Source organism: Dasypus novemcinctus, chromosome Y (assembly GCF_030445035.2).
Source record: "Dasypus novemcinctus isolate mDasNov1 chromosome Y, mDasNov1.1.hap2, whole genome shotgun sequence".
In the NCBI taxonomy this organism is placed as follows: Eukaryota; Metazoa; Chordata; class Mammalia; order Cingulata; family Dasypodidae; genus Dasypus; species Dasypus novemcinctus.
Genome location: NC_092216.1, coordinates 26,549,236 through 26,572,124, shown reverse-complemented (window position 1 = coordinate 26,572,124; position 22,889 = coordinate 26,549,236).

The following is a 22,889-nucleotide window of genomic DNA, read 5'->3' as shown; positions in this document are numbered from 1 at the left end:
GGAAGCATGAGAGGTGTGGGGAGTGGTGCACAGGGGAATCCCTTATAGTTTTTATGTAACATTGTATATAATCTAAGTATCTTTTAGAAATAAATAAAAAGTAGGTATTTTTAAAAAAGTGGGGAATAAAATGCACCCCCCAAAAAATCACACTAAGTTCCTTAAAAATTTTTTCTAGTTTTTTATATTTTTAATTATTTTTTATTCCAAATTTTTTGTAAGTTTTTGTATTTTTTTTATTTTTAAACCATCATTTCATTTCCTTAGCAATTGTATTTGCTTACTTAGCTTCATTTCTGAAGAAGGTTTGGATCACAGAAGGGTTAGAACTGTATCAGGGAGGATCACTGGTGTGGGGAGTTGGTGATGGGGGGTGTGTGGAAGGTGGTTCACCTGGGGCACACCTTTAGAAAGGCACATAAATTTGCTCAAGTGTTCATGGGACACTGTCACAGTGGGTGGAGATTTACAAAATAACTGAAAGAATATCAAATTCCCATCCTAGGAAGCTCTGCCACATTCTCTAATATGACAGCAAGAATCCCCCAAATACAGGGGCAGTGACTAGTGAAGGAGGAAGGAATATTGATGGGCCCTTCATATTGATGGATAACTTATGAACCTTTAATTTTGAAATTGAAAGTTAGCCTTATATAAAGTTATATAAAGTTAGTATTATATAGTGCCTAAGAGTTACCACCTGAGATCCTCCTTGTTGCTTAAATGTGGCCTTTCTCTAAGTGGAACTCAGCATATAAATATTTTTCCACAGCATGGGACATGACTCTTGGAAGTGAGCCTCCCTAGCAGTGAGGGATTATTACCAGGCTCCAATTAGCAATGCAACTGGAAAAAGACATTGGCCAAAAGGGGGAAAGGGTAAAGACAAATGAGTTTATATGGCTAAGAGACTTCAAAGTGAGTCACGGGGTCATTCCAGAGGTTGTGCTTATGCACACCTCAGCAGGATCTCATTGACTGCCACATTAGATATTGCCTCAAATAGTGGAGGCAACCAGACACTAAAGGTAGGGCAGACAGCTCAGGGCTTTGGTGCCCTGCCAGTGGGCCCTACCTGGGAACTTATGCTCCCAAGTGTGACAGAGTTGGACTCAGTTTTGGTTTCCTTACACATGACTCTTCTGCCCCTTCTCTTTGACTCTATATTTATTGCTAGAGTTGATGGTGTATGTCCAAGAGACTTAAATCTTTGGTCTGTCCATGTGCCAGCTCAGCCCTGAATCTCAACAGAGTTGCAACCCCTACTCTCTAGTTCATTAGGGTCCCCCGGGACAACAAACAAGGAGATGATGATGGACAAGAAGCTTCCCAAAGAACATCCATCTGCACCATAGGATCTAAGCCCCCTCTCAAATAGAGGGGGAGTAGCCATCACCATGCCAGATTCCATAGGATTGGCAGCCAATGCACTTTGCTCATTTTTCTTAATAAAAGTTTTCTCTACTCTTTTCTCTAACTTCACTAATCCAGCAGGAGTGTATGGCGCATCCCCCAACTCCCTCCTGAGTCCTCAGGTGTTTATCAGCTGGGCAAGCTCATACCACATAGATGTGTATGGCTGCCCCAGGATTTCCCCCCAAAATTCCCTATATACTGCAGGGTCTACTCTACAGTATCTGGAATGGCTGACATGGTTTCACCTGCCTTATCCCCAATGGGATTCCCTGGAATATCCTGCCAACTATGCCAATTGTAATGAAGGAAGTCCAGGAAAGCTGACAGAATCCTTAGATATTCCAAAGAAACCACATGGGGAGTTCAGCAGCACTCACACCATTTGTTTACTCACATATACCAATGATGGCGATTAGGTAGCTACTATGCTGTACAGTAGGGAAACAAACATTATATAGGGCAGACAGCACAAAGAGGGGCTCTATTTAATTCACAGAGCAGCTCAAGTGTGTAGGGAGCTTAGTAAGTAATAACAGTGATTGCATACATATGGGGGTGATTGGGTGGGTCCCCAGAACAGTGAGGGTCAGCACATATGAAGGTGAATGATTACTATGCCTAGGATCCTGTATGTGCTGTAGCAGAAACTTCCAGGATGGATTGCTTATCAGTTCCACCCACACACTTTCCAGCAGTCTACAGAAATAACTAGTGGGAGAGGTGGGGATTTCATGTCACTACATGGAGATTAGTGAATAGCCATATTTGAGGGCTGTTATTTCGGCCTACTACCCACCAAACTCATGCACATATTCTATTATTTTTAAAATGGAATATTTTTTGAACTCTAGACATATGAAAGTGAAAATAGATATATTGATCTGAATCATTCTGAAAGGAAAACTTAATGCCTCAAATGAGCTTAAGTGACCTATTTATAGTTTTAATAATAATTTATGTCTGTTTTCTAAATTTTTGGCTAAATTTGTTATAATCTTTTAAAACTAACTGCTAGAGTTGGTCAAGTATCACTTCATATGCAATCTTAATGCAAATAGCTTACTAAGTTTTAATATAGTTTTTTTCCCAAAGATTTCTTTATTTACCCCCTTTCCCTCCTCCTGCCCTTCTGTTTTTGCTGTCTGTGTTGTCTTCTCCCTCATTTTCTGTCCTCTGGGATTCAGCAGTATTTGATCCTGGAAACCTCTGATGGGGAGAGAGTTTCCCTGTCAATTGCACCACCTCAGTTCCTGGTCTCTGCTGCACTTCACCTTGAGTCTCCCCTTTGTCTCTCTTTTGATGCATCATCATCTTGCTGTGTGACTCACTTGCGTGGGCACTGGCTCACCACCTAGACAGTCATGTGGTCATGGGCTCACCATACAGGCAAACTTCCTCATCTTTTTCACCAGGAGTCTCCTGAGATTCTCCCATAAGGCAGGTGGATGTTCTATTACTTGAGCCACTTCCAGTTCCCAAATTTTAATACTTGTTGGGAAGCATAATGACATTTTATGAAACATTTTTAAGGCAAAATAAGGCTCAATGAAGGCTATGACAATACTTATGTGCAAATTTACTAAAAATGAATGTCATCTCTTATCCAATGAGAAGATGCATATTAAAGAAATATAAGTGGAAACACCATTTGACTGTATGCTATATGAGCAAATATTTCTTCATCAATACAAAGAGATTTATTTCCTATAATTTCTGAATGTTCCATTTATATTTGGTTGGTTTCTCATCTCTGTCCTGGACTCAGCTCCCCTATCTTGTCCTCTTCCTATCATGAGCCTTGCCTCAGTTCTTGTGCACTGCGTGCCCCAGTCAGTCATGGCCCCTCACAGCTCCGACCATGCTGGACTGTCAACTCTCCTTGCAACTTCCCCAAAACTTACGTTAGTTCACTCCAGGCAGCTTGCTTTGTCCCATCAGTCACCAGGTTCTCTCATTTTCCACTCTTTCCCAGGCAGGCTTACCCCAGGACCTCTCCTTATGAAATCCCTCTTTCCTGCCTCACACCTTAGACCTCAGATCCATCCCACAAGGACCCCTCAGCCTGGCCTGTATCCCTAAGTTTCTGTCCTTTATTCAGCACCCAACTCCCTTCCCTGCTCCTGCCCAGGACCCTGCTCCTCCCCTGCCTCGGTTTATCCTCCGTAGTTTCCCTCCTCTGTGGATTGACCCCACCTCTGGAGCCCCATTCACTACTCTTCATTCAGCTCCCACAGCCCTTTTAATTGCCCCATCCTCCTAGGCCATCTCACCTTTCTAATCCTGCCTCACTCAGTTTATCTGGCCCTCAACCACTGACCACTCCCACCTCCACCTTTGAACCCTCCCCACCACAAACATGCAGAGAGGCCTCATATCCTCACTGGGGTTCTCTTCTCATTCATTCTTGTCCCTCCCCCCAAATTGGCCCCAAGTCTCCTGCCTCAGGTCACCACAGCTCTCCCCTCTCACGGGTCATGCCACTTTCTATGAAGACCCTTAGACCTCTCACCTTCCTGAAATGCTGTGACCTGGCTCCCAGCTCCATGCCTCCATGTTCCATACACGGCTGTTCCCCTCATTTACCCTGAACTCTGTATTCTTCCCCTCAGCTGTGTCAGTTTACACCACAGTCTACATGGGTCTCATCACATAGACTGATGCCTCATCTCTCAGGAAATGCCACTGCCCTTTCCCACCCTTCAATTCTCCATCCTTTTCCCAGTGCTCCCTTCCCTAGCTATATGCCTTCTAGTCATTACCTGTCCCCAGTCCCCAGGGAAGCCACTCCCAGACCCTCTTCTCACTGTCTCCCCTGTCTTCTCCCCTGGCTCCTTTCAGTTCCTAAGCACTCACGTCCCTGGCATCTGTTCACTGCTGCTTCCACCTCCTTTCTCCTCCATCATCTTGGATCATTTTCCCTCTGCTAGCTGCCCTAGTGGATCTGCTTGGCCTCTTATCCTTATCTCATCCATCTCCTTCTACCTGCCTGCCTTCCCTTTCCTCAATAGCCCTACACCCCATTATGGAGATACTGAGTCTCAGGGCTTCCTGCCCCTTCTCCACATTCTACCTCTAAGATGGATTTAGAGAGGGAACAAGTTCACCCCATGACCTCCACACACCCTATTCTAAGCTGGCCATGAAGGATGCCCCCAAACAAGTTCCTTGCAGAGGCCCACATGATAGGTCCCATGTTAGGCCTTTGGGGATAACCAGAGATGTAGAGGGAAAAAATCATTAACAAGAGAGTTGGACAGAACTTACATTTGTTATGACTGCAGACAGGAGCCAAGGTTGGTGTAAAGCAATTCAGACCTGACTCCTCACATGGTAGTTTTACTCTTGTTTACATACCTGTTGCTACTTAACTTTTGCTTTGATTATGCATTAGCTTTTAAGCTAATGAATGAACATACATAGCTAGTTATATAATTGTATGATTAGTAATTTCAGGAAATCATGCTTGCATGATCAAAAATGGGGCTGATAACTCCACCCCTGGGGTGGGAATTTTATTATGTTTATTAAGTAAGTTGGAGGACAGCCAGGGGTTTCTTCTGTGCAGTCTAACCAACCGGTTGAAGCTGGTTTTCATACTGCATTCCCTCAACAGGATATTCTGGACCACAAAAAATGGAATTTGGGACAAAGAGAGGGTTGCATCTCATTACCTACTAATTTACATATAATTCTTCCCTTTGTATCCTAGCAAAAGGGAGAGAAACAAGTTACTTTCAGATATTTGGTCATCCTACATCCATCAACATCAGACCACTGCCCTCATTATCATAATCAGGCCTCTACCAGGATGTTATAAGACCCTCAGAATCTCTTCAGTTTAAGCAAAGGTTTTGAATCTCCCACTTCCTGTCCCAGCTGTTCTGTAATAAAGCTCTTCTTTGAAACCTGGTGCCACAGGATACATTTTTTGTGTGCATTGGGCAGTGAGCCCATTTTGGCAACAGCAATAGGACAAAGAGCTCTCAGGCAATCCCAATCCTGTGGACAGTGAAGAAACAAATCCTGGCACTGTGCCTGAGAACTACTGAGCCTAATGTTCCCAAAGCACAAAGAGGCCATGGAACCCACGGCCCCCAGGTGGAACAGTTAGTTATGTGTTCAAATCCTGTGTGGTGGAAGTCATTCTTATCTCTGATTTCCAGGTTTGGATTCTTTCCTGATTTCAATTTAGCTCAACTCAACAGTAGTCTTTAAACTGGGAGCCTTGTAGGGCAATGAAACCTTGACAAGTATATGAACAGAAAGGAAAAGGCACAATTTCAGCATAAAATGCACCCATAAAATTTTTTTCAATCTAAGATTTTTAAAAATCTGGTAAGATTTGTATTTTACCTGTGTTCAAAAGTGAAGGAAATTCACAGATAGTAGATTTTCTGTTTTATATGCAGGGTTTGGGGATTCTAGACACAATAGGCACAAAGGATGTCAAGCTTGTAAGATAATTTGGCAACTGTATCCATCAATGTTACTCTGATATCACATCTAGAGAATGCATGCCCTACCTGCCTGCTTGCAGTAGGATCATATTCCCTCCAAAGTAAATAAATGACAATGTCTCTTTCTGACCTGAATTGTCACTTTGCTATGAGGACTAGCATGGCACATCAGCTAATAAAACATTTCATATTATGTGATAATATCTGCATTCTTTAAAAAGATTAAAGGTAAAAGTATAAAATAGCATGCATAGTTAAGAAGTATAATTTTTTTTAAGATTTAGTTTTTATTTCTCTCCCCTTCCCTCCCTACCCCAGGTGTCTGCTCTCTGTGTCCATTCACTTTGTGTTCTTCTTGTATTTTTGCCCACTTGTATTTTTGTCAGTGGCACAGGGAATCTGTGTCTGTTTTTCTGTTGTTGTGTCATCTTGCTGCATCAGCTCTCTGGGTGTGTCGTGTCACTCCTGGGTAGGCTGCACTTTTTTCATGCAGGGCAGCACTCTTTACAGGGTGCACTCTTTGCACATGTGGCTCCCTTACATAGGAGAAGCCCCTGCATGGCATGGCACTCCTTACATGCATTAGTACTGTGTGTGTGCCAGCACCACAGGGGTCAGGAGGCCCTGGATTTGAAACCTGGACCTCCCATGTGGTAGGCAGATGCTATATTCATTGAGCCAAATCCACTTCCCATAATCTTGATCGAAATTATTTTCAAAATCAACAGAAAATCTCACCACAGTTCACCTCATAGGTCACCTACATTTTATTTAAGAGAAATGAGCACTAGAAAATGCCCAGAAAGATACAATTTCTGACTTCCATTTCACCCCTAAACTAGAATCTCAGAGTTTGACTCTCCCATACTATTTACCATTTCTTTCTCAAAATTGCAGTGTTTTGTTCCTTACTACAAATTTCTGTCACCTTCACATAAGACATGGTGACTAAAAGACAATAAAGAGGAGGGAAAACAGTGGGAGATCTATATTTTTATTTGCTTCTGGGATACATGTAACAATGGTAAGAATGCTCAAGTAGAAATAAATGTTGAAAATATTGATTTTTATATGCTCCAAACGGACTACTCTGACTTTAAATTCTTATTAAGCAATTTCTCTCTTTCAGCAACCAGACAGATGAGGCAATATAGACATTATTCTTAGATTCTTATTATTAGATTCTCTATTCTTAATTTATAGAGAAGTGGACAAAACAGACTTCATCCCTGCTATTTTAAAGCTTAAAATTTAGTGCAAAAGAATTGTATCAAATAGCTAAACACAAACATATGTACACTGAAAAACTGAGATATGTGATACTAAGGAAAATCATTGTGGGGAAGTGTTTTTTTTTTGAAGTTTTAATATTTATGATTAGCCTTAAAGAATGAGAACCAGATAGCAGTCAGAAGAAGGGAGATGAAAAATGTTCTAGTCAAAGTTGAGTAAACATGGGAAGAGGACTTGGAAACATGGCTGATGGATTAGGCAGATAAGGCTCACCTCTCACTAAAACAAAGGAGAAAGAGTCAGAGGCTACCTTGGGGACCTGCTTTGGGGTACAGCAGATGAGGAAACTGCTTCACAACTGCCAGGGGAGTGAGGGACAGAGATGAAGAAGCTCAAACAACAAGCTGTGAGTTATTAAACCTCCTGGCTGCAGGGAAGGGCTTTCCTCCCCAAACCCAAAGATATTAAGTGAAGGTAAAAAACCTAGACAATTTTATATAACTGAGCAGAGAGCAGACATGTGCCATCCTTCCAGCTCCTTTGGATGTATGGAGAAGAGGAAGGTGCTCTGAGGCATTTGGAGGGAACTCAACAGGAAGGGAAGCCAGGGAAAATGGTTTTCTTGCCCCAGTGGCTGGAAGCAGCACATGTATCCTGCCCTCAGGGAGGATAGCCTAGGTGGAGCTTTGGGCTCCCTACTCCAAATGGAGTGTGGTGGCAGATTCCCTGGAAGGAAGAGGAATCTGGGAGGGTGGAGAATGATTTTTTTGTGGTAAATTTAGCCAGCTGGGCCCCTCTTGAATATTGGAAGGGACCATGACTCAATAGGGAGAGGGGAGGATCTCCTCAGTCAGGTTCTCATGCCCAGCTGCCCAGGTAAAGAGAGGAATTACTTCAGAGAAGAGGCAGAGACAGGCAGCTGATCAGCAGGGGGATTGCAGGGAATCTAACCTGTCCAAGGGAAAGGGGTGGACAGCCTTCTGAAAGGCTAACTAACCTAAGGATACAGATTACCTCAGTGGAAGAATTCCTGCCTAGCATATATGAGGTCTCTGGTTTGATTTCCAGTCTTTAAGAAGTGACCCACTGGGTTATCAAGCATCCAGCTGCAACTTCTTGACAGGGAACATATAGACATTCTCTTTGCATTAACTCTTCTTGGATCTCTCTCTTTTTTGAAGGTTCCTTCTAAATTCTTTCCTTATCTTACTCACTAAAAGCCTGTTCAAAATCTGCAGAGGGCAGGCTGCAGGGTGATTAAACATCAGCAGCATGAGAAGATCCTTAAGGGCCTAAGACAGAAGGCTGCTTTTCCATGTTTTTGTTTTTGTTTTTCCTTCTTCCTTCTCCTTTTAAAAATGAATCACTTCTCTCTTTTTTCTTTTTTTTTTTAAAACATTGCTTTTTATTTCTGATCCCAACCACATTCTTTTTTTTTTTTTTAGATTTATTTTTATTTATTTAATTCCCCTCCCCTCCCCCGGTTGTCTGTTTTCTGTGTCTTTTTGCTGTGTCTTGTTTCTTGTTTCTTTGTCCGCTTCTGTTGTCGTCAGTGGCACAGGAAGTGTGGGCGGCGCCATTCCTGGGCAGGCTGCTCCCTCCTTCGCGCTGGGCGGCTCTCCTTATGGGTGCACTCCTTGCGCGTGGGGCTCCCCTACGCGGGGGACACCCTGCGTGGAGCGGCACTCCCTGCGCGCATCAGCACTGCGCATGGGCCAGCTCCACACGGGTCAAGGAGGCCCGGGGCTTGAACCATGGGCCTCCCATGTGGTAGACGGACGCCCTAACCACTGGGCCAAAGTCCGTTTCCCCTTCTCTCTTTTTTCTTGTTTGTTATGTTTCCTTTCCTTCATCTCTGTTTTTACTTTCATTTACCATTTTTTCTCTACCTACCCTATTTCTTTTCTCTCCATCTTATTATGCCTTTTTTCCTTTGGTCTCTAATTTTTCATGTTTACATTTATATCTCCTCTTTTGTTTTCTTTCTTTTGTACTTTTTTCTTTCCCCCTCTTCTCACCATTCCAGCTGTTTAATTCATTCTATATATTTTTTAATATTTTGTTTCTTGTTTCATTGCTGCTATTCTACTATCTCCTATTATTCCTCTGTACTTCTTACTCAAGTTAATCTTTCCATTTCCTAGGTCTGGTACAGTTCCTCTCCTACATTTTACTATTATTACTACTATTATTCTTTTTCTCTTCCTATCTCTTTCCTTTTCTCTGGTCCAATTTTTTTTTCAAGGGAACACAGACAACAACAAGTAGTAGAATAAAAGTAACAAAGTGTCAAATTGAAATCTTACCATGAACAGAAAAGCAATAATAAAACCATAGAGTAGAGAAGATAATCAACTGAATAAACCCATCAAGACAAACACATGTCTAGACACCAACAAAAAATTTCAAGCCATACTAAGAAACCTGAAGACATGGTTCAGTTCAATGGAGAGACAAAAAATAGGAGGAGGTGTAGAACATGGAACAACTAATCAGAGATGCCCAAACACCTAACATGAATTAACTTAATCAACTGGAGGAAGAGATTAAGGGTACTAAGAAGACACTGGGAGAACATACTGAAGAAATTGTAAACATACATAAAAAGATAACAGATATGATGGTGATGAATGGCACAATTCAAGAAATAAAAAATACATGGGAAACATACAACAACAGATTTGAACAGGCAGAGGAATCAGTGATGTGGAAGCCAGTACATCCCAAATCAATCAGATAGTAGGAGAAATAAATAAAAAGGATAGAATAAAATCCAGCAGGGATTTAGAAATTTGAATGACAATATGGAATGCACAAACATACACATAATAGTCATTCCAGATGGAAAAGAGAAGGGAAAGGGGGCAGAAGGAGTGTTGGAGGAAATAAGGGCTTAAAACTTCCCTATCCTACTGAGGGAAATGGGAATACCTGTCCAGGAAGTGCAGCACACCTCAAAAAGAATAAATCCTAACAGAACAACTCAAAGACATATATTTGTGAAATTGTCCAATGCTCAAGGCAAAGAAATAATACTGAAAGCAGCAAGAGAAAGGAGAACCATCATGTAAAAGGGAAGCTCAATAGGATTAAGGGTTGATTTCTCATCTGAAAGTGTGGAGGCAAGAAGGCAGTGGTATGACATAGTTAAGGTGCTAAAAGACAGAAAACTTCCAGCCAAGACTTCTCTATCCAGCAAAGCTGGCTTTCAAAAATGAGGTAGACTCAACATTGTGGCAAGTATCTGTGAAAGTAGTCCTTCAAGCAGTGAAGTTTTGCTGTCACTGTGGGCTCTGAGGGGAGGAAGAGAGCGGAATAGTATAGATAGAAACAGGGTAACTGGGGGCAATGTAAGTGTTCCACAAGATAGTGCAATGATGGATATAGGATATGTTAAATTTCACCAAAAATAAAAGCCTATAGGCTAAAATGTACACCATAATGTAAACCATAAGGTAACTAAAAATTTAGAAAATTGTACAGTATCAAATACAAATCATAATGTAAACCAAAATGGAACCATGTTTGATAGGTATGCTTCAGTATCTGTACATCAGCTGCATCAAATATACCATGAACATGTAAAAAGATCATTGCTGGAGAAGGGGGAAAGTGTTTGATGATGGATATAGGGGAGTCATCAATATTGTATATGTGACTTTCCTGTGATCTAAAGCTTTTTTGAAGACAAAATTAAAAATTAGGAAAAAGAAAGGATATAGACACTGAGGAAGAAATGAAAGAAATTGCCTTGCCACTGTACATAGAGGCCAACAACTATTACAATGATGAAGGGCAAAATATCAAAAAAAAGTTTTATATTTTTTATTTTATAGTACCCCAATTTATTTTTACTTTATTTCCATTTTTTAAATTAGTTTGTATTCTATTTCTAATCTTTAAGACTATCGTTACTATTTCATTTTCCTATTATTTGAATGTGGCAATATAATAGACTTCATTTTTGAAGATGTTTGGGCCACAGATGGGCTCAACTATGGCAGGGGTGTTATTGAAGGGGGACATGGTTTGGAGGGAGTTCTCCAGAGCATGTATATAGGGCATATAAAAATATTCAGACATTCATTTGGGTATTATCATAGTAGCTACAGATACAAATGACAACTGATGGAGTGCTGAGTTACTAGGCAGGGGAGCTCTGTCAGATTGCCTAATGGAACAGCAATGATCCCCCAAGTGCAGTGGCAAAGACCAGGGAAGAAGGGTGGTGCAAAAATGTGCCCTTGATATTGATGGCTTTACTTATGAGCCTGTGCACTTGAAATTTCAACTTGACCTAGAACTGCAGTTGTGCTAAGACAGTGTGCCTGAGAGCCTCCATGTTCCTCAAATGTGGTGACTCTCTAAGCCAAGTTCAGCATGTAAATGTATTACCATCCCCCCAGCTTGGGACATAACTCCCAGGAATGAGCCTCCCTGGTACCAAGAGATTACTACCAAGTACCAGACAGTGATGCAACTAGAAAAATACCTTGAATAAAGGGGGGAAATGGTAAACAGAAATGAGTTTATATGGCTAAGAGACTTCAAAATGAGCCAGGAGGTCATTAGAGGGGTTGTGCTTATGCACATTTCAGCAGGATCAAAGACACAACCCAAGTAGATACCCTAGGTATGGGTGCTCCTGAGAGCTATGGAGCACCCAGGTCCTACAGTCATAACAGATGGCTATGGAGTTCAGTGCCTTGCCAGTGGGACAGACTTTAGAATTTGTGCTCATGAATATAATGGAGTTGGACTCAGGTGTGACCTCTACAGATGCCTCTTCTGTCACTTTTATTGAACCTGTGGTTGGCACTGGGGTTGGTGTATAGTCGAGAATTGACTCTCTAGACTATGTGCCAACTGTGTCCTGAGGTTCAGAGTTACAACACCTACTCTCTGGTTACATGGGCTTACACAGGTCAGCTAACAGGGAAGTGAGGATGGTCAACAACCACACCAAGGAACCAAAAGTCTACAAGTGCAAACAGGAGAATTCCATCCCTCATCCATATGGGATCTAACCCCCCTCTTGATTTAGAGGTGGAGTGGACATCACCATTCCAGGGTCCTCAGGATGGAGAAATAGAATATGGATTAGAATGGGCTTACTGTATTCTATTATTGAATTACTGTGACTTGAACAATGGACTAAATTATAACACTGATGTTGAGACAGTGGCAATGGGAGTTGCTGGAGGCAGGGAGAGGGAAAAGGAGGTGTGACATGGCATTTTCAGGACTTGGAATCACCTTGAATGATATTGCAGGGACAGATGCAGGACATTATATAACCTGCCATAACCCACTGAATGGACCAGAAAAGAGTGTAAGCTACCATGTAAACTATATTCCATGCTGTGTAGCAGTGCTCTGCGGTCACCCCTCGGGCTGAAGTGTGGTTTGCTGGCCCAGCGGGGGAGCGGCCGCGGTAGGCCTAAATCTGCTGCCCCCATAATAGGGTGGTTGGTCGGGCCCACCGCCACCCCTGAAGGAAGCTCGGCATGGGCGCAGAGTGCCCTCGGGTCTCCCCTTCTCGGCAGCCATGATTCCGCGGCCGCCCCTCCTCCCAGATGGCGCCACCCGATGCCTTGTGGGGCGGCACCCTTCTTCTTCCTTCTCCCTGCGCAGGCGCAGGGCAGAAAATTCCAGTCTGCCCTTTTCCCCTCCCCCAACAGCAGCAACAGCCAGGTGTGGGCGGAAAATCCAGCCCGCCCTTTTCCCCTCCCCCGACAGCAGCAACAGCCAGGTGTGGGCGGAAAAATCCAGCCCACCCTTTTCCCTTCCCCCGACAGCAGCAACAGCCAGGCAAGGGCGTGAAACTCAAGTCTGCCCTCCACCCCAGCAACAGCAGCCACCAATCCCTAAACCCTGCCCCTTCCCCCAGCAACAGCAACAGCCAATCCCTAACCACCACCCCTCCCCCATCCAGTACCGCCCACTGACCTTTTGCCGGCAACCAATCAGAACAGGGCATGGCTTTGACCAATCAGCCTTCCCCAGCCCCTATAAAACTGTTGCCTCTCCCTCAGTAAAGTGGACTTGCGTGTTTACCTTGTCTCCGCGGTAGTTCTTCTGCCGTGCGCCCTCCAGTCCTGAGAGCCCCCGACAAGGGCCTGGCCTCCCTTGTCCCCAGTTCGTCGCATGCTTCTCCAGGCGACCCCTTCGTCGCCGGCTTCTCTCGTCGCCGGCTTCGCTGGGCGACCCCGTCAGCCGAACCGCGCAACCCCTGTGAGACCGATCCCTCGTCTGCTGCCGGACCGACCCCTCATCCCAAGTGGGACCGACCCCTCGTCCCGAGCGGGACCGACCCCTCATCCAGAGCTGGACCGACCCCTCGTCCGCAGCCAGACCCCACCTCTACCGACCGAGCAAGCCGCCACAGCTGGCGCGCAACGTGGGGCAAGGCAACTCCACCACAGCCTCACTCCATAACCTGGCACCCCCCCTCCTCTCTTCTCACCTTGGGACTTCTCTCGTGCAACATTGCTGCTACCTGAGCCTTGGCTACCTCATACGATCCACGGCGGTCTGGGAGAATCACTGGATGGCTTTCTCCTTCCATGTCGGGGGCTTATACCGACCCACTATGATTAAGAGGAGCCTTGGATTTCTCAGGAGTGCGCGCTTGCACGTCTGAAGTAATCCTACCACAGCCCTACGCCTTCCTCTCTTCTCACCTTGGGACTTCTCTCGTGCAACATTGCTGCTACCTGAGCCTTGGCTACCTCATACGATCCACGGCAGTCTGGGAGAATCACTGGATGGCTTTCTCCTTCCATGTCGGGGGCTTATACCGACCCGCTATGATTAAGAGGAGTCTTGGATTTCTTGGGAGCACGCGCTTGCACGTCTGAAGTAACCCTACCATAGCCCTACGCTCTCCTCTCTTCTCACCCCTATCTTTTCGCTCTGCATTGCTGCTCCTGAACCTTGGTGACCTCATATGATCCACGGCGGTCTGGGAGAATCGCTGGATGGCTTTCTCCTTCCATGTCGGGGGCTTATACTGACCCGCTATGATTAAGAGGCACCAATAAAACTCTCAGGAGCGCGTGCCTGAGCACCTCCTCTCCTGCCTTCACCTCTGCCTCCTCCCCTCTGTGCTTGCTCCCCTTTGCCTTGCTCCACTGCTCGTCGTCCCGCCCTCCCCTCGTCGGGGCCTTCTCTTGGCCTGTGACCACTGTCGGAGCCCCACCGGCTCCGACCCCTCGTCTCACCGCGCACCTCGGCTCCCATCGCCGCGCTCTCAAGGTAAGGGCCCCTTTTCTTATCGGCTCCAAAAGGCCATTAGCAATGGGTAACATCCTATCTGCTAAGCAAGCCCCACAAGTTCGGGCCCTCGCCGGTCTCCTAGACACTCACTGGTGTAAGATCTCTTTCAAACAGCTTCAAGTATATCGGGACCTTCTTCTCCCCTTTAATCTGTGGCTTACCACGTGTCAGCTTTGGGACCCGGACACTTATACTCGCCTTATAGATAGGGTCACTTTTGCTGTGGAGCAGGAAGGTAAAAGATTCCCTCCTGGCTTATTACAGGCAACATGAAGTCCAGAAGAAATCTTGAAGGGTATAATCTATGATATGCTATATAAAAAAGGATTTAAAAGCAGCTATACCAAGAAAGTAAGAATTATGAGTCAACTGTAAATAAATTATATATTTCTGTTAATGTGTTGTAATTGTTCTGTGTTTGTCTGTCTGTTCGCTCAATGTCAACATATATTGTGATACCTCCGGATGGTAAATATAAATTACTGGAAATCTTTAAAAGAGCTCTATTCAAATGGCCAAAAATTAAATAAGCGCTTATATTAATACTTAAGTTTATTATATTAATACATAAGTTTAAATGTTAATAAGATATCTACAATTAAAAAAATTGTAAGTCTTAATTAACAAAATTAACTGTACGTCTTCATAAAAAGTTGTTCTTGCCTAGATTAAAATGAATAACTTATTTTTCTTCACAGGATAATATAAAGAATGTAAAACTTATATGAATATTAAAAAGGTTAAAAGTTTGTAAAAATGCTAACGGAAATGTAATAAGTTTTGCAAAAAGACGTATTTTGTCCTAAAGTAAGATGGCTAATTTTTCATAAACTCTTGAAATTTAATTTGCATGCGGCAAGTGTAAAAGGTATTGTGATAACTTTACGTAAGGGAATGTGTTCTGTAAAGATAAAATTTATCTTCAATAGTTTACATTAAGGTATTAAATGGCTAATTCCAAAAGGTCATTCTTAAATATATATATGTAAAACTAAATTGATGATAATAATAATAAAAGGTAATTTTATAACAGGAAAGATTAACAGCAACCAAGCTCCCCTGCCAACTTGCTTTTAGGAAACGGTTTCTAATATTGCATGCTACTAAGTATTTAAAGAAAAGTTATTCTTAAGGAAACAGAGGATGATTTTGTCTTTGCAGCCATTGTCTACTTAGCAACACCCCTCGCTATCGGCCTAGCCACTGTTGCGCCGGACGATTGGAACCTTAAACAAAGACTCCTCCTCACTGTCATCTTCCTATCTATCGTTACTATATTTACTGCCCTCATTCTCCTTCGTTTATAAAGCAGTCTCCTACAAACCACAAAGCTTCTGTCTTAAACATACCATTCTCAACCCTATCCTCTAAATGATCTTCTCACTTCCCCCACAGCCTTTAATACTCTATTTCTTCCTCATAACCTTTGCTTTCTTGATAATATTTTCCGCCATCTGTCTAGCCGCTACCACCCCAGAAGATTGTAATCACGGCCCCCCATGCCGCCATCATTCACAAGCAGCTCCAGCCCCGCTAAACGGCCCGCAACCCGCTTTCCCCGGCCTGCGGCCTGCTTTCTAGCATCCAATAACGCTTCTGCTCTTGCCTCCCCATACTTCTGCGGAGCTTCCTCCTGTCTCGACCTCACTCCTCTTCTCAGCCATCCAAAGCGTCCTTTCTTGTCCCCCGCCCCCCTCCTTTTTTCGCTTGAACCCCTACTGCGTTGCAGATTGGGCTGCCCCATGTCGGCCCGCCCCGTTAACATCGGCCTCTCTTGCGCCTATGGAGACTTTGGCCTTCTTGTTATCCTCGCCTACGGCTCCACTACTCCCGATGCTGCCACCACCACCGCCGCTGGTGCCCTGACGCGACTTGTCCTCACAGCTGCGATCCTCCAGACCATCACACAGTCTGCCTCAGCCACTCTTCGCCGCCAAGAAGAGATCAATTACCTGTAACGTGCTGTCATCCTGGACTTTTAACAGCAGATGGATCTTATAGCCGCCGAGATCAACAAGAATTGGACATTTGCCACCCTTGCTTGCAACGGCAAGATACCACCCCCTAAATTGTACATTTATATCCCCGTCATACTCACCTCCCTCTTCAGCCCCGCTTCCCTCATTGCTTACTGCCTCTTGGGCCTCGGCTACTTGTTGCTGCTGCCATCCTGGCCCTTATTTGAAAAGAAGGGGGAAATGCGGTCACCCCTTGGGCTGAAGTGTGGTTTGCTGGCCCGGCGGGGGAGCGGCCGCGGTAGGCCTAAATCTGCTGCCCCCATAATAGGGTGGTTGGTCGGGCCCACCGCCACCCCTGAAGGAAGCTCGGCATAGGCACAGAGTGCCCTCGGGTCTCCCCTTCTCGGCAGCCATGATTCCGTGGCCGCCCCTCCTCCCAGATGGCGCCACCCGATGCCTTGCGGGGCGGCACCCTTCTTCTTCCTTCTCCCTGCGCAGGCGCAGGGCAGAAAATTCCAGTCTGCCCTTTTCCCCTCCTCCGACAGCAGCAACAGCCAGGTGTGGGCAGAAAAATCCAGCCCACCCTTTTCCCTTCCCCCGACAGCAGCAACAGCCAGGCGTGGGTGGGAAACTCAAGTCTGCCCTCCACCCCAGCAACAGCAGCCACCAATCCCTAAACCCTGCCCCTTCCCCCAGCAACAGCGACAGCCAATCCCTAACCACCACCCCTCCCCCATCCAGTACCGCCCACTGACCTTTTGCCGGCAACCAATCAGAACAGGGCATGGCTTTGACCAATCAGCCTTCCCCAGCCCCTATAAAACTGTTGCCTCTCCCTCAGTAAAGTGGACTTGCGTGTTTACCTTGTCTCCGCGGTAGTTCTTCTGCCGTGCGCCCTCCAGTCCTGAGAGCCCCTAACAAGGGCCTGGCCTCCCTTGTCCCCAGTTCATCGCCTGCTTCTCCGGGCGACCCCTTCATCGCTGGCTTCTCCGGGCGACCCCTTCGTCGCCGGCTTCGCCGGGCGACCCCGTCAGCCGAACCGCACAACCCCTGTGAGACCGATCCCTCGTCTGCTGCCGGACCGACCCCTCATCCCAAGTGGGACCGACCCCTCGTCCAGAGCTGGACCGACCCCTCGTCCGCAGCCAGACCCCACCTCTACCGACCGAGCAAGCCACCGCAGTGCTCCAAAATGCATTCATCAAATGCAATGAATGTACCACACTAATGAAATGTTGCTTTGGGAAAAGTGGGGGATGTGGAGAGCAGGGTATATGGGAACCTCCTAGATTTTTTATTGTAACATTGTGTGCGGTCTATGTATCTTTAAAAATAAAAACATATTTTAAAAACACATTAGAGGTATACAACAGTAGACTCAAAATGATAGAAGGATATGTGATACAGAAGACACAACAACTGAAGGTGAAGAGAGAAATGCTGTGTATTTTTACACGTACAGAGCCGCACAACAACAGAAGGATGGAGACAAACCCAAGTCACTCACTCTGGTAGGCTGAAACATGGAAGTGATGTTGCCAACTGTGATGGACTTCCCAAAAAGTAAAATCCCCTGCAAGATTGTGCATGGGGTCACAAATGCCCTTTAGGTAAAGGAAAGACAACTGGCTAAATCATCCCACTCTTTGATAGGATGTGGGGGACAGGGTCTTGCCTTGGACAGCATAAGAGGCATTAATGAAATAAGGGCTTGCCCAGAGGAAGACTCCCATACCCTTTCTGATGACCTTGGTTACGGTAGTGGGTGAAGTGGTTGGATTAGCAATGTTCTGCTTTGTGTTGGAATCAGAAGTACAGAATCAGCCATTTTCACTGAGGTGGTCAAGAGGGAGAAAAGTCCAGCAGTGGGAGGCCATGCCAATAAAGGAGGCAGGGCTGGCCCACCAAGGAAGGCAAGGTGGTTTTACTTACTAAAGCAGGGGAGAGACAATGCAGAAATGGATGTGATTCCTACAGAAAAACTGCCAAAGCTGTAGGGCAGAAGATGGTACCTTTAAATAAGATCTAAAGGCAATATTACAAACCATAAAAGAGGAGGAGAAAGAGGCTCTCAGAACTGAAAAGCCTTAAAATTCTGCAGAGCTCCCCAATAAGCCCCAGATGTACCCCAGAAAAGAGGAACATACAGGTTGCTAAGGTTTCCTTGTCCACAGACTAGAGCAGTGAGGAAGAAAGACACTTCTGACTGTGACTCATGAGTCAGAGAGGAAGGATGCTCCCATCATCTGTATTCTGATCTTACTTCTTTTGAAAATAATGCTTATTGGAGAACAGATGCAGCTCAAGTGTTTGAGTGCCTGCTTCCCATGTTTGAAGTCCCAGGTTCTATCCCTAGCACCTCCTAAAAACAATACAGTAACAGAGAGGTGAAAAAAACAAGTCAGGAGAGCCAGTGTAGCTCAGTGGGTGAACATCAGCTTCCTACATACATTTCTGGGTTCTATCCCTGGCCCTATAGCTCAAAAACACTAAAAAAATAAAAATAAATAAAAGAATACCTAGGAATAGAGCTAAGGATTCCAGGCTCCCACTATAGGTGATATGCCCTGTATTTCCATTAGGATTGATGGAGAATGGGAGGGGTGCACACTTTCAACAGTCTTTTAGATACAGGTGTCATAGTGGCAAAAAATATCCACACCTCTGCAGAATATTCAATATAGTGAATGACAAAATCATTGCTAATGATGATATGGCTTGGCTTATGGAGGAAATACAAAACTAAAAGGAGATGAGTTTTATTGTAGAAAAAAAACCATGGTAGACCTATACTCTGGATATGGTACAGCAATTCTCATGCAAAATGTGACTGTGGAGAAACACTTTTGCAACGTGCTCAGATACCTGAATGGACTTCAGGCAGATGTAGGTACCTCATGACAACACAAATGCCCTACCCATAAGCACATTCCTAAACAATAGCAATGGGGTGAGAAGACACTGGAATGGAGAACTTATCTACATAAATTCCATCTGGAAGAACTAACGGGGTGGTGACTCCATCTAAATGTACTTGGGAACTGAACACTGCAGGGAACTGAACACTGAACAAGGCAGTGGAGTATATGTTGGGCAACAATCAGCTTTGAGGGAGTGGAGGTCCATCACATATCCTATTTAGGCTACCAATGCAAAATCCCAATCTCAGTATGCCCAACTGCTTTCTATTTCCCCACTGGAATGCACTCCACAACGCACTTCCCAGTGGTGGTTTGTGGTCTGGACTGCAGTGGTTTTAACATAAAGGACCCATAATTCCAAATTGGAGATGAAGAGGGTACCTTCCTTCAGAAAACTGGACACTGCTGATGCCTTCAATATCCTTTAATGTCCTTGCTTGATGTTATTGTTATGTCCTTGATTGCAAAAATCTTCTTGTAATAATACTAATGCATGGCATGACACACTGACAGATTCTGAATTGTGGGGACTCCTCTATCAAATGAACCCACAATTGTCCATAAATGATGTGTTTTGTTCAAGTACTGATCTTTTTTTTTCCCCTCCACTAACCCCATCCCCATTGTCTGCTCTCTGTGTCTATTTACTGTGTGTTCTTCTGTGTCTGATTGCATTATCCAGTGGTACTGGAAATATTTCTTTTTTGTTCCATCATCTTGTGTGTCTGCTCTCCATATCACAGTGCCACTCCTGGGTGGGCTGCGCTTCTTCACATAGGGTGGTCTCCTTGTGGGATGCATTCCTTGGGTGCATGGCACAGCACAACTTGCATGCCACAGCACTGTGCATGGGCCAGCTTACCACATGGGTCAGGAGGCCCTGGGGATTGAACCCTGGACCCTCCATATGGTATAAGGAAGTTCTATCAGTTGAGCTATGTCTGCTTCCTGATCTCTTAAGTTAATTTCACTTGATATTAGTTCTTAGTAAATCCAATATTTAGTATACCAATGTCAGCTCACAATTCTATATTGTTATCCTACAGATTCAAAAATAAGACTTGTTCACAGGCCAAAGGATCCATAAAAAGAACTTTATTTTCAATTAAATTTTCTAAAGTGAAATCCAGCTGAAGATTTTCCTAAATGACTTTATGATAGTTTCCACAGCATAAGAATATCAATGCTGGGAAGTGGACTTGGCACAATGGATAGGGCAACCACCTACCACATGGGAGGTCAATGGTTCAAACCCTGGGCCTCCTTGACCCATGTGGAGCTGGCCCATGTGCAGGGCTGATGCACACAAGGAGTGCCATACCAGGCAGGGGTGTCCCACACATAGGGGAGCCCCATGCACAAAGAGTGTGCCTCATAAAGAGAGCCACCCAGTGTGAACAAAGTGCAGCCTGCCCAGTAGTTGCAATGCACACATGGAGAGCTGACACAGCAAGATGACACAACAAAAAGAAACACAGATTCCTGGTGCCACTGCTAAGAATAGAAGCAGTCACAGAAGAACATGCAGAGAGCAGACAACGGTTGTGGGGGTTAAATAAATAAATAAATCTTTTAAAAAAAGAATATCAATGCTAAGAAATGAGAGACCACGGAACACATGCTTTCTTTCACAACAACAATAAGCAATATATGCAGTGTAAAATATCAGTTGTCCTACAAATGCTGTTATTTATATTCTTTCATATAATGTATGGTCAGAACATTAACCAAAGCCTTTCATATATATCAGGGTTCTTAACCAGGGGTCAATGGACTCCTTGATTTCATGGAGTCTGTGAGTTTGAATTGGAAAAAGAAATCATTTTTATTTTCTCTGACCTCTAACTGAAATCTAGAATTTCCCTCCCTTCTGAATGTAGGCAATAAATGTAGTATTCATCTTACCTGACTGGTAAAGGGGTCCACAGGATACAAAAGATCAAATCCAGGCATATATGGTATTCATAGTGCTTCCCTCCAGTATCAGTTTTCTCTTGTTGTCTAAAGTTACAAAAATAAAATAAGTTTTCCCCAGAGATGCTGTTCATACAGTATCTCTCCAGTGTGAGATTTCTAATATTGTCTCAGAACGACAAGGAAGGCTTTGTCACCTACATGACATTCATAGGGTTCCTCTCCAGTGAGTCCTCTCTTGTTGCCTAAGGCTATAATAATGGGTGAAGGCTTTCCCATAGAGATGACATTCATACGGTTTCTCTCCAGTGGGAATTCTCTCATGCAGATTAAGGCTAGAGAAGCTATTGAAGGCTTTGCCACATTGATGACATTCAAAGGTTTATTTTCCAGTGTGAGTTTTCTCATGTTTTCTCAGGGAAGAACACCAAGTGAAAGTTTTCCCACATAGATAACATTCATAGGACTTCTCTCCAGTGCAAGTCCTCTCATGCTGTCTAAGTGCAGAATATTGAGTGAAGGCTTTCCCATACAGATGACATCCATAAGGTTTCTCTCCAGTGTGAGTTCTCTCATGATTTCTGATGGTAGTACAGTGAGTGAAGGCTTTCCCACACAGTTGACATTTATAAGGATTCTCTCTAGTATGAGTTTTCACATGCTTTCTAAGGGCAGGAGAGTGAATGAAGGCTTTCCTACATATATGGCATTCATAGGGTTTCTCTCCAGTGTGAGTTCTCTCATGTAGACTAAGGCTATAGATTCTATGGAAGTCTTTCCCAGTAGATGACATGCATGTGGTTTCTCTCCAGTATGAGTTCTCTCATGTCTCAGGGCAGAATAGTGAGTGAGGGCTCTGCAAAATTGATGACATTAATATGCTCTTCTGTTTGCTCTTCTGTATGAGTTACATTGTAATCTGTAAGGCCAGAGCATTGAATAACCAATTTACCAATCATATGACACTCATATGATTTACTTCCATGGTGAATTTGTTTTTGTTGATTAAAAGATGAGTGGTCACTGAGAGCTTTTCCAAATAGATTGCTGAAGTAGGGTTTCTTTCCCTTGTAAGTTAACATATGCTCAGTTATTCTGGATATGTAGGTATTCTGGATATTCAGGCAGTTCACCATATTTAATGCCATTCTTTTCAGTAAGAGATTCTCCTTCTGGGAAATAGATGAGAAACCATTCATTTCATAAAAATCCACTCATGTACAAATGAACTCTACACTAATCATTCAGTGACAGTCTCCAAGTAAAATCTTTACCATGCCATGTTACTCTTCTACATGTCAGAGATCTTTTCTTTTGCACTATCTCAACTGCAAAGTTATCTAATCAATTCTGGAAGACTTCATATACTTTAAAAGATTGGGCATAAGAGCCATTTTTATGTAATTATATTTTTATAAAAACTCAGGTTTTTTGTGTTTTTAAGTTAATTTTTCCCTAAATTCAAGCTATCACTGACTTGTGCTTGATTCATACTTAAAAACCAATTTACTTACACTTAAGTCTATACTGAATTCCTAATTCATTACACTCCCAAGTATCTATTTGGAAGACCAGGGTTCACACTGATAATGGTTAAAAATGACAAGAGCGTAGATGTGTCTTTCCTGCAGATATGTGGCATGGAAAGCATCTGTTTTCTAAGATCACATTCCCTCCCTGAAAAACTGAAGAAAAAGAAACAATTGGTAGAC